At 42.3% G+C, this 13,482-nt stretch overlaps 1 protein-coding gene across 1 annotated transcript in view; it reads left to right on the top strand.

The window, feature by feature from the left end:
- The first annotated feature begins 5,516 nt into the window (after positions 1-5,516).
- LHX2 (LIM homeobox 2) overlaps positions 5,517-13,482 on the top strand; it is a 33,811-nt gene continuing 25,845 nt past the window's right edge. Inside the window, exon 1 of the mRNA XM_051807564.1 lies at positions 5,517-5,840. The gene's annotated coding sequence lies outside the window, so the exon portion shown is untranslated. The remainder of the gene's footprint in view (positions 5,841-13,482) is intronic.

The raw sequence follows: 13,482 nt of genomic DNA, 5'->3' as shown, positions 1-13,482 counted from the left end.
TCCCGGCACTCAAATTAATTCTGTTCCTTTGTCAAGACTATAATCTGTTACATCATTACACTCAAAGTTACATTCTGATACAGCTGAATATGTTTCTATTTGTGCAGAATCTCCCCTGTGTTACCTCCCTTGCTACCCTGTGTCAGAGTTGATGTGGGTGTGCAGTCACTGCCTGGCCCCCAGCTGGTGCTGCACAGGGACATAAACCCAGGGCCGTGTGTCCGTCTGGGGAGGGGGTTCAAACCCAGAATTGACTTTGTACTTGCACCCAGACCAGCACTTCAGTGGTGAATACCTGCACTAGTCTGATCCATGCACAGCCCAGGCTGCTCTGTGAAAGCTGAGAGCTGCCATTCCAATGGCATCTGCCTTTGCATTTCATCATTCAGAATTGTTGACTCAGTTCTAGATTTTGACATCTTGTCCTTGATTTCCCTGACCCTGTCTTTTCATGGTTCTTCAGTTGCATCTCTAATAATTTCTTCATTTATCCTTCATCCTGACATCACATCTCCAACTCTCTGAAGGTATTTAGCAGAGTTATATTTTTGCTGCCTTCTCCCCCTTCCAATCCAATCTTATTTTGATGTAATCTCATAGTCAAACACAGATTCACTATCATCCCTATGTTGCCAACTGTCAGATCCACTTATTTATTCCAAACCTGTCTTCTATTTGAACTGAAATCTCACTTTGTCTTCTTGAAATGTCTTCGTAGATATCTCACCATCATCTGCTGTTCAGAATGGGACTAAAGACAATTCCTCCCATCTTTCCTGCTCTGCAGGCTTTCCCTGTTCATTCCTTAACCACTGTGTACATACTGCATGTCATTCAGGTTCCTCACCAGGGATGGTCTGAAAATGCTCTGGTTTGAAAATGCATTTTACTTGAAGACCGTCCAAAACACTTTACATTAAAAACAAAACAAAACAAAGACGACAACAAAGGATAGTTAAAGTATGGAGCAAGCAGAAGGTAGTACACTGAGAGGCCTGAATACTGCAGCATCTGGCTCCAGAAAGGTGCAGCAGGGGTGAAGGAGGAGCCCCTGTCCTGCACCGGGACCCCCAGGCAGCACAGGGACTGCCCTCGCCAGGGCCCCCTCAGCGCTGAGCTCTGCAGAGCTCCCGACAGGGGGGCATGAGTGCCACTCCCACTGGGGAAGGGGTTGGAGAGACCTGCTGAAAGCCACTGGAATAAGATTCCCAGATTAACTCTGCACAGGCCACTCCACATCTCCAGAGCCCTCGACCCTTTCCATTCAAGGCAGATTTTCACTGCACTCAGGAGGAGTTTCTGACTAACGAAGGATCAGGTCCATCCTTTGGGTAATTTTTTATCATTACCTGGTTCCTGTTCTGCCAGCCACTCTTCAGTCTGTATTTTTATTGCCTTTTCTAGAAATTAGTAATAGTAATATTTACTACTTCTGTTAAGTGCTTATAGTTATATCAGTAAAAAACAGGTAATATTTAATTTCTGGAATTACCCACCTGCTACTGAACTAACAAAGCCCATATAAATCATTCCAAATGAGTGCCTTGAGAGACGTCAAGTCCCAAGTTAAGCATTATAAATGCTGGAAAGATGCATGTAAGGTCCACCAGCCAGACTTTTTGTTTAAAAGGTTATTATTCACAGATATCAAATCTCACTAGCATGAAAAAAATAGAGGGGAAAAGACTTGCTCAGTAGTCATTCAACCCTGGATTTGGGCTGTGAAACCTTGCTGTCCCATGATCACTGTCTTTTGATATGGCCCAAATATGAACTATACCCAGAAAAACAGAAAGAAAGAAGAAAACTGAGCTGAAATTAGCCTTCTGCTCGGAGGGCACTGGGTTATCTTGTCTGATTCTTATCCAAAGATAATAAAAAATAAACTTAAAAATATGTGTAAGTCCCCGATGTACTCGAGCTAGAGCATATTAACTGTTAAACATCCCTGTATGATTTGTAGTGACCACTGTTCAGTATGCAGTAGGAAGCATTAGCATTGTGAAATGTTAATTGGTTATGTTGTGATTCCAGGAGCAAGGCAGACATCCTTCCTGCTGATCAACATTGTAAGCTGAATTATATTGCTCAAGTAAATGGTTTAGACAAAGGACAGTAAGATTTGTAAAAAAAGCAAAATGATTGATAAAATAGAGGGAGGGAAAATGCAAAAATACAAAGCACTATCTTCCATTTAGGAACTGATGACTGTTCAGCAAATAACGAGCTGGTTCAGAGTGGCTGAAGCCAAGGGCCACTGCCTGTATGTTCTGCCTGCACTCCGTGCTGGCTCAGGGCAGACAAAAGCACAGCACACAGAACTGTTTTAAGAGGAATTGCTCCTTGCCATGTGAATTCCTGCTCACCAGTGAGCAGGGGATATGCTCCACTGGGGACACTGAAATCATTAAATAAACGGTTTAAAAGCTGAAGTGTTGATTGCTCTAGCTCGGCTCACCAGGCTGCTCAGACACAGGACTCCTTGCCAGGGTACCAACATATCTGCAAATAGGTGGAGTGCCCGGTTGGGCCCCTGTAATGAGGTGGGGAGGCCAGAAGTGGGAACTGGTGGAAGGACAATGAGTCCATGAACAGCTTCCGTTGCTAATCCAGGCATTGTCCCTGCCCCGTGGGGACAGCACAGGGCTGCAATCAGCATCCTGTACTGGTGCAAGACATATTATTTAGCATATATCATTTAACACAAGGCCAACTTCATTGGTCTGCTGTGAAACTAATAGTTCTAATAAGTTTGAAACCCAAGGGCTTCCTCTCTCTGAATTTCTGGGTTTCCTTCCCCTCTCCCCATTTGTGCTCCCTGACCTGCTGGTGCTGAACCAAACAAAGGGTGTTCCCGGCGGTGCTTCCCGGAGTTCCCGCATACCTGTGGCGTGTCATCCCGGGCTGAGCCCGGGGCAGTGTGTGGGCACCCCAGCCCCGAGCGCTGTGCCAGGTGCCCCGGTGTCCCTGCTGCCCCCTCGGAGCCGGGGCTGCGGGGCCAGGCTGATTTAATGAGCGCGTCTTCACTGACAGATTCATTATTTGTGTTCGGTCGCTTCAAGTCAAAACTGATTAGTTACACTTACTGCAGCAAAGATTTAATGATTTTATTGTTTATCTTCAATTTATTTTGATTAACATCTCCGTTCTTTTCATTGCAAGTGCAATTAGGTGTAATATAACAGCGACTACTTTAATTTTGCTGAAATTAAGATGAATAAGTGACGGATTATGGCGCTTTGTTTAACAAATAAATCATAGTTAAGAGGACTGTATTAGTAATAAATGAAAAAACAGGCAATCTAATTAAAATGCATGGAGCTGATTGTTCAAGTTTCCAGAAATGTAATGAATTTTCATTTTAGAAATCAACTAGATTTAGGTGTAGTACTTATTTATTGACAGTAAGATGACAGAACGGCACATTATTTTGTAAATCATCTTAATTTCTTTTGTTGTGTTGGTAGAAGGAAGTACAAGCAATGAAATGAAGACACACATTTAAAATTTTAGGAGCTAAGATCATTTTGTCAGAAAACACTGCAATTAAGGTATGGCTAAAAAAGAGACTGAGGGACTGGAATGAGGGGAAAACTCATTAGTTCAATTCTCACACGTTCAGACTTCAGCATTTTCTGCAACAGATGAATATTCTCCAGGTCCCAACCACAATTTTCTTTTAAGTTCATAAGATTCAATTCACTGCCACACAGCAAAAGCCTCAAGACACATGAGATGGAAGAAAGAACTAACAGAAAACTGAACTCGACAAACAGTGAGCAAATCAAGATTGCTCTGTCGGAGCACCCCCAAATCACGGGGCAAGGAGCAGGGCAGCAATCCCAGGGCCAGCTGACTGGGGGGGTCGGGTGGGCTTAGCTTCTGACTGAGGAGAACCAGAGGAGAACGAACCCTTCAGAGTCAGAAACTTTATCCCTCTGATGTTTAAAAGACCTTGCATTTGACAGGACAGCTTTGAAGATGAAGCCCGAGCAGTCTCCAGCTGCAGGCTGTGGAGCACCCACGCTGCTGCCTGGGTGCTCTGCCCTGCCTGGGTGCTCTGCCCTGCCTGGGTGCTCTGCCCTGCCCGGGCTCCGCTCGCTGCCGGCAGGCAGGACAGGGGACCCACGGGGCACACTGGGCTGGAGCTGTGGCTGTGCCTCCCAAGCTCTCCTGCAGAGCCTGCAGAGCCAGCTCTGCTCTGCACAGTGTCCTTCACCCTCCCTCCCTCCCCACGCCACGCTGGCCACTGCTCTGGGATGGCCAGCCTGGAAATTTGGCAGGACAAACGTGCACTGCCCTCTCTGGCTGCAGGGACAGCGGAGCTCTGAGCCAAGGTTGGCACTAAAGGTGGGCAGGATGGGGAGGGACCGCTCCCTTCTCCTTGATGTGCAGGACTCTGGGGTTTTCTTGGCTATAGGAGGATTCTATTCCGGGGATTAAGGGTAGAGAGGACTAAGACAGAGCAGTGCATGCTCTGTTAAGACCTCATTTTGATTTTTTTTCCCCCTTTGTATTAGGGTTTGTGAGGGTGGGGGGTGGCAAGGAAGGGAGAGAGGAGGGAACAGAGAATGCAATTCCTAAGATCACAAAACCTACAAGAGTACTTTGTTCTTCCTAAACTTTTAAGCACTATTCTTATATTACTGTTTCTCTCTTTAACTGCTTTAAAACATTTTTCGGATATTTGAGATAAGGCCAGTATTGAAAGAAGTACTTATTAGGATGTAGTAGCAATTTTGTGTTGAAAATTCGAGAATTTCAGTAGCAATGTAAATTTGTTCCAGCTAAGGGTCTGCCTCATAGCTTCAAAATGGACCTGAAATTGTATTTTAACCAATGTCTGGAAAAAAAGATAATTGAAGAACAATTCCTGTTGTATGGGTGTAGTGGGAGAAAATCACTGAAGCCAGCTTTATTAGTGTAAAATAAAGGGAAGGAGGAGGTGCAGTGAGCATCCTGCAAGGCCTCCTTTCTTTGTCCCTGATTATATTGATCACATTGCCTCATTGCATTAGAACAGGTAGCTCTTCCTAATGTATAAAATAAATAAATAAATCTGGGCGCTTTTAAGAAGACAAATACCAACTTATTTACAGGTGTTGCTGCATGTCACAATCCCCCTTCTAATATTGGTTTTCAGTATTTAATAAATAAATAGAGGGTAGGTATAGACAGAGCAATAGGGAGATGGAGAAGGAACTGCTAATGACCAAGAGAAGCTGTGAACAGCAGCCCTGCCCTGAGAGGAGCCCCCGTGATCAGCGGAGTGTCGTGCAGGGGAGCCGGGGGAGGCTGGGCAGGGTTGGGGAGCTGCAGGCTGGCAGCACCATTGGTTTGAAGGGCCGTGATTGATTTGTCACCAGAGGCCCATTGGACTGGGCGAAAAGCCCTTCTGATCTCAGTGCCTCCCTGCCTCCTTCCCTGCGCTGTCCCTGTCCTGCTCCCGGGTGGAGCTGGCACAGCAGCCGGGCAGGGGGCTCAGGGTGGGGCTCACACACAGCCCGGGGGTTGAAGGTCACGGCTGCTGGAACTCTGTGAGGACTGGCAGGGGAGGGCCAGCTCATCCTACCGCTCACTTTGTCTTGCCTTTAGAACTCCAGAGGTTTGCAAAGCCCCCAGTGCACATCCCCACGAATCCACCAGCACACCATTCCCCAAGCAGAGACACAACCAAAGCCTCTCTGCTCTCTCCTTCCCTCTCCCTCTGTCTCTCTCACACACTCACGCACACACTCACGCACACACGCGCTCTCTCCCCACCCCTTCCACCTTCCTCTTATCTGTGCCTGGGAGAAACCTCTAGATCCACCAATATTAATTACAAAGGACAACGAAAGGTAAGAAGGCGTCAATTATCCCAAGGTGTCGTGATGTTATTTCCAGTCAATTGCAAATGTGTGAGGGGAAGATTTCGCCCCAGTGATTCCTGTCTGCCTGGCTGATGGGGACCGGAGCCGCTTCCCTCCCAGAACTGCTGCAGCTATGCCTTAAACCACACACTTTCCAGCAGGAGCCATCAGCATGGGCCTTTCTGAATTCTCTTTTTATTTCATTCATTAAGGGCATTAGGCAAGTTGGAATTTGTATGAAAAGGATCCTATGGGAATACTGTCTCCAGGGTAGGTATTTTCATGACTTTCCACATCCTGGGGCTCTCTCTGTATCTCTTCTCTTTCTCTCTCTTCTATTAGATGGAGCTTTAAAGGAGGCTGCCCTCATCTTCTACCTAATCTGGGGAAAGGAAATATTCTGAACTGCATATATTGAGTGACAAAATATTTTATTTATTTTATAAAGTGGTAGTTACTAAGAAATTGTGTGACCTTTCCTGCTTAATTTTGTTAATGGGCTTTGTTATTATCATTATTATTTCTATTCCTGTTTCCAGGTTTTTCTCACACAAGAGTTTTTAATGGCAATTGCCTTCGTTATCCAAAAAGAAAGAGATAGCAGACTGGACAACAGCAAAATAATATTAATCAAACAAAGACAGAGTTTAAATTAAAAGGGCTGTTGTATTCTCATAAAAGCAGGACAACCTCAATACTCCAGCTCATTTCACTTGGCAAAAGAACGTGGCATCAGTTTTTTAACTTTAAAATAGTTTAATGAACACGAATGGAGAAATAATTTTTCTGTGTATTTAGCAGTCTATAAAGAAGAGAGAATGCTTTAACTTTGATCGCCACAATTAGTTCCCTGGGTATCTAGAGGGGAACAGGGCAGCCCTGGGAGCCTCAGTTCTTTAGATACAAAAGCATTTAGATCGCTTTAGAGCAGTTAATCCTGAGACTGGCTGGGGTCCCTTTTGTTTTCTAACTCCATTGTGGGTTTTGTGCAGTTTTTTCTATTCGCATGATTGACTGCCCAATGGATGCTAATTATCCAAATGTCGCTTCTGTCCTTTGAGTGACTTTCTATGTATTATGGGCAACTGTCATGCATTCTGTCATTCTATATCATATTACATGTATTATCATATGAAAATGGTACTCTGCATAAAGGAAGGTGTCTGAACCAGCAGATGCTGCAGATATTTAGAGGACTTGCCTAATTTGAATGGATTTTCTATAGAAAAATTGGTCAGAAAGCATATAGGAGAGAGTCAGAAATTGAAAGTTTATCAGGTAATTATTTTTGTCCTTTTGCTGTTTACATGATAATGTACAAGGCATTAACTGTCTCTGCTCCTGAAATCTGCAGCCACCTTCCTCCTCCCGAACCAGGCAACCCGTCTGTATTTATTAGAGTATGACAGCTTAAGCTAATTAAACTGATATCTGTCTAAAATAATAAACCCAGAAAGTTAGAATAAACATTATGATTATAAGCAGAAAAGGCAGCTATACAAATGTAGCATCAGTGTTATATTTTAATGATAAACTGAAATTCCTATATGAAAAACACTGGATGTGGAATTACGAATGATAATAAAGTTCTGCAAATACATTTTTCACTGTAAATATTTTTTGCTTAGATCTTTATCTCTTTCCATGGTATTAATAAGGCAGAGGGCTAACACAGCTGTGAACTTGAATATTTTTTTATTTTATACATATGTGAACATGTATTTATAAAGGATATCAAGGGAAAGGTTTTTACTGCAATTTTTCCACTAAGATAAACTTAACACACCTCAGTGTAATGTGCATGCCAACACTTAACAGGAATGTAAGATTTATAACGATAGGGCTTTTTAAATTTGCACTCTGGGGTCCATTGAATCCATAGGCACATCCAGAGTCTCCTCTCCTAAAATGTGAGGCTGGTGTTTTATATTCGCCATAGCTGTGAAATATTGTGGATATATAACACTGAAATTGGGGATCTTGAGCTTCATCAGACGTGTGTGCAGTAAGTTCCCAGTAATGGCAAAGCTAAATCACGGGAAGGACGTGCTTCAGGAATAGCACAAAGATGCCATGGCAGGACTTGCTCTGCTGTCTGAGGGTGCTTTGAAATTTTCCATGATCAAATATACATGATCAAGCTGTGCTTGTTAGGGTGCGAGGGGCTCCGGCCGGTCAATGGCTATTGATCAGGCTGTTAAGTATTTGGTCACGATTCTTTATATCCCAAAAGGTTCAGGGAAATGAACAGTGAAAAATTGCATCGGAGTCCACCTTTGTTTGAGATTGATGTATCAAAACAGAGTATTCATTTGCCAAAGCTGCTGGAAAAAATGTGTAGTAAATTGTGACATGGGGACTCCAGGTACAGAGATTAGTATTTCCCTTTTCCTAATTACCTTTGTAAAATTGTACGTGCTAATTAAAAATGTAAAGACGGAGTCTTTGTAGAACATGAATAGTGAATTATTGATAAGAGCAGATTTACACAGCAAAAACAGAGATACAGTCGTAGCTTAACAGTTGAGCTTTATATTTTTACTTATATTTTGCTCATGCCACAAATTTTTTAACTGAAGTTGCAGGAAGAGTGATGCAGAAGAGTCCATGGGGTGGAAATGGAAATTTCTCTTACTCTTACAAAATAGCAAATTTTACTGGAATCAGTTACTATCTTTCAGTGATTGAATACATATTACTCCTCATGAAGAGTTCAAATTAAATGTGGTGGGGTTTTAAAATTATAGTATCACTTGGCAAATATCTCAAATTATTTGAATAATAATTTTTTCTTCTTTCTTGAGATTTCTACTGTGTCTGTTTCTACAAGTCCATAATATATATTATTTATTATTTTAAAACTATCTATAAAGTTGGTTCCATAATTCAAAATATTACACATGTTTAAAGAGAGTGCTAATGTATAATTCTTGCAAAATCATACAAGGCATACTTTATTTGATTTCATCATGCTGTCCATTACATTCACAAGATCTTTCCTGAACACAGAAATCTCTGAAGAGGAACTTACCACACACTAAAGAGAACTACTGAACACAAAGAATTATTTCTGCAGATATTTGCCTCTAAGAAATGATAACATATGTCTGTGTCTGAATCTGCAAATAGAGAGATGGATACACACACATATGTTCATCCACACACACAGAGCCTCATACTGTGATATATCTTATCCATATTTATATAAACAAATTTACATACTGCATCTTTTGTAAATCTTCAACCCAGCAATACGTGTCTCGTGTCTCATCCTCAGATGGCAGTTCCCTTAAAATGACTTCCTATTTTCCCAAATGAGGGTCCCATGGAAAGGAATCGGCCCGGTGAGGCACAGAAAGTTCGCGGTGTCCCGGCTGGGTGGGAAGTGCCCTCTCCCCTTGGCGTGTCTGACCCGGTCTGAGCGAGCCCTGGCAGCGCGGCCAGGGCACGGGGGGCACCCGGGCGGCAGAGCCCCCAGCCCTGGCAGCTTGGCAGTGAAGCCCTTCCCTTCGCTGCAGCCGGGGGGTTTCCCCGTGCCCGGTCCCCTCTGCATCCCCTCTGGTTCCCCCCTCGCCCCCGCTCCTCGCCCCGCTCCGCATCCCCGCCGCTGCCCCGCCGGTGCGCGCTGCTCCATACCTGCTCCGGCTGGGAAGTGGGGCCGCGCAGCCAGGCGGTGGGCATTCAGGTAGTCCAGAGAAGGGCTCCGAGTGACAAAATATTGACTGCATTTGGTATTCACTTATGGAGGATGACGTTAGTGCCACAAAAATCCCTGTGATGTACAGGGAATAGTTAATTAATTAAAGGACCTGCTAATTGCTACTTGAGGTACTGTGCGGAGCTGATGAAGAGTGCTTGGTACGAGGTTAGGTTCTCAGTTTGGAGTGAACATTTTCATTTAAAAGATTTCTTTAAAGTACATCCTAATTTTTTTAATGTTTTTTCAGGTTACTGTATCTAGTTCAGACTCAAGTGTTCAATTGAGCTTCAATTAATTATAATATATAGTCGGGGTTCTTTAGCTGGGATAGATTGATGGAGAAGCTTTGTTTCATTTGGTGCAGGTGGCACTGTTTAATAAGCACAGGAGAGAGTGAATAATGTAGTGTTTGCAAAGAGAAATAAATGCAAAATAGAGAGGTGCAATTAGATCAGCTCAGAGAAATAAAGGATAAATATTAAATGGTCAGATATCTCACAAATATCAAATAAAATAGTAATAAGTATCTCATTGAAAACTGCCATTTTAATTTATGAATATCTAACAGCACTGCTTTAAAATAAATCTAGTGAGCAAGTCTTCTGCCTTCGTTAGGCAGGCACGTTTCAGTGGCTGGAAAATACCCCACTGCTAATTTTCAAACTGTCCACATTATTTTTCTGATACTGAAGTATAAATAAGATTCTAAATTTAAAATATAAACACAAGGACTTCAAAAATGAATTTCTAAATTGTGTTATAAAATACATTAACCTTCGGCATTCTTTTCTTTAATTGGAGCTGTGTTGTGTTGGAGAAAAATTACCCCATGGAAAATTAATCTGGGAAAACTTGTAAATCATTATCAATAAGGTACCAGCCAATGAGAGGCTTCTCTGCATGCACCAAAGATAAAATAAAGTTACAGAAGACTGCTGAAAAGGACAACCAAATTGTAGATGAAAAAAGTAAAAACCCCATGAAAATGAAGATCTTCTAATTGTACACAAAAAACCCAAAACAAGTGTAAACTCCTGAAAATAACAAATAAGGGGGAAAACGGGAGGAATGTTATTTGACTTAAAAAAAAAAAAAAAAAAGAGGAGCTGGGTATCTGGTAGCTAAGAGGATAGTCCTGTAAGCTACTTAACAAAAGAATGTGAATGTATCAGACATTTCAGCAACACTTCTGCATCTAAAAATTTCAGCTGTAGACAGATTTTCCACAGACGAGTCCCCCCTACTGCTAACCTCTTAAATATACCTATAAAATACAAAATGTTCCCAATCACCTCCAATAAAGGAAGCTTCCTTACGTTAAATGCATCGAATATTTGTGTTAGAAATCTGAAGTGCTTTCTGATGTGGTTAAATTCACAAAGAAATGTGGTTATAGAACAGAAAAGGAATGTATTGAGCACATCACCCTGAATATTTGCAGATGGATCCGGGGCTGGGGGAGTTTACTTATGAAATATGGAGTTAATCATATTCTCAGGCTCTGCCTATTCAGAGGAGGCAATGCCATTGGAGCCTTTGCTCCCCAAACCTTGGGTTTGTTGTGGAGCCGTTTCCCAAATCCCCAGGACACCCAATCAGGGCGGGCTGGCAGCCCTCGCCCATTGGTGGATGTGCAACTTGTAAAAGGTTTATGGGGAGTGTTTGCTGGGGCTGCAGGAGGGTGCCCTGCTGGCAGCACCGAGCTGGGGCTGCAGGGAGGGGGCACGGGGCAGCCACAGCCCGCTGCCTCACCCCGGCTGCTCGTGGCCATTTGGGCAAGTGCTTTGCACCACAAGGAACACCTTCCCCAGCTCGGCTAAAAAAAAGATATTTAAAAAAATCTGTCCCTCTACGTGAAAAACGTGTTCCTACAAAGGACCTTATCTCATTTATTTGAGCTGTAACTGCAGAGCAAAAAGATTAGTCTGTAGTAAAGCGATTAAAAACATCATTAAGGAGCAGCGACACTACTAGATCCAAAAAGAGCCATTTTTGCAATCTTTGCCATATTCTGTGCGTGAGATTCACCAAATTCCTCGTAATTCCCGCTCTGTATTTTGTAAACATGATTCTATTTACATTATTTACTCTGGTAGGTGCCTGTCAGGCAACCAGATCTAAGCACACCACCAAAAATGTGTGTTCCCCAAAATAAAACTCCAAAGTTATCTTAAATGCACAGCTACTGACCTTCAGAATCGTATTTTCTTTACCAATTCACTGTAATAAAAATGAACATTTTGTCATCACTTTGGGAAACTGTGCCAAACACCTTAAAACACATGTCACATGCCAACTTTACTTCATTTTTCTCCTCAGGGAATAGATACATCTGGAATCATAATCACAGATAAAAACCTTGACAAAATTGCACGTGAGCCCAGCCCTTCTCCCCAACACCTACCTTTTCATAACATTTAATACAATATTAATATCGGTTACTAAAAAGGCTTCCAACCTTTACATTTCTGACATAACATGTTCAAACCCATATTTCACACTTCTTGTTCTGTTTTAAGTTCAGTGGATTTAACAGGACTCTGGAGAGAAGATCATGTGGTTGAAGATTTCCCTCCCTCTTTGACACCCGTAGAGGCAGTTTTGGAATTGTTTAAATAGCTGTGGCTATATAAACTGGAATATGTGAGACATTGGACGTCTTATTTCCCCTCACATCTATACATCCATGCATGTATTTTCCTCTGAAATCGATTGCTTGTACCAGTGACAAACAATTTCAGCACAACATCTGGGCAAAACCCTCGGAATATTTTCCTTCTGAACTGTATTATTCCTCTTTCCTGCGCTTTCCTGGTTTACCAGACAAATACAATTAGCTAGTATTATATAATAATATTATTTGGTCTTTTCTATCTGTGATTGACAGTTTTTCAAATCAAAATAAAACACATTCTTAGTCGATCATCTTCTTGAGAGTGCGCTCCTGTTTTAAGCTCGGTTTGCTTCTGAGACAGCCAGAGATCTTATTCCATCAGGAGTAGATGGTGGAATTACAGATCCAACAGATCCCACACTCTCTGAAAAATACTTGGCTTAATATTTAATAGCTAATTCCTGGGCAGATGTTTTTCCTGCATGCCTTTATCAAGCACTCATCAGCTGGTATTGCAGAGAAATGGCACTGGAGAACTTTGCAGATCTCCATTTATGATTGTGTTTGTAATTAATGCCATGCTGGAAGTACCTCGGGCACCTCACTGTATGGCTTTGTTCACGTCAGAATGGGGAGAGCAACCTCTTTTTGTTACATATTTAACAGCTTTGAAAGACATTTTTTTAAACAGCAAATGTACCAGACAGCTTTAAAGCAGAGGACATTAAATAGGGGGCCAATTATTCATTCAGCAGCTCTACGTGCATCAAAAACACGCATACCACCAAATTTTCCTGAGACAAACCACTTCAATTTCCCATGACTCAGACACCATTTCTGCACTAACTAGATAAGGATAGCAAGCATTTCAAATCAGAAAAATATATTAAATATATTCTTGCCCCGGAATACTGAAAAAAAAATCCTTAAAAAGATGTTCGTTTACAATTAAGGGACAGCAATGGCGACAAGAAATGTCCTATTTTTAAACAGAACAATATTTCTTATTAAGGTAACTTCATTATTCTCTTTCACTTTGAAATGACCCAAAGTGTCCAACTCAGTCTGTAGAAGTGCAAGAAGTGATCCATGAATGGAGCCATAATTCCCGGGACTGTTTCAGGCCAGTCCATGGAGCAGCTGACTCTGAGGCTGCTGGTCTGTCTGCAGCGACTCGGGCAGAGCAGGAGCTGAGCTGGGCTCCACTCGCTGACGAGAAGCAAACTGTCTCACATTTTAGGAGAACAACATCATTGCCTATAAAAATGAAGAAGAGACAAAATAAATAAAACCGGTTAATGTTGTAGTTAACTTGC

The sequence above is a fragment of the Manacus candei genome, unplaced genomic scaffold, assembly GCF_025592945.1.
Source record: "Manacus candei isolate 608988 ecotype Guabito, Panama unplaced genomic scaffold, ASM2559294v1 h1tg000071l, whole genome shotgun sequence".
NCBI lineage: Eukaryota > Metazoa > Chordata > Aves > Passeriformes > Pipridae > Manacus > Manacus candei.
The sequence above is the reverse complement of the archived record's forward strand: the minus strand, read 5'-3'. Positions and strand labels throughout refer to the sequence as shown.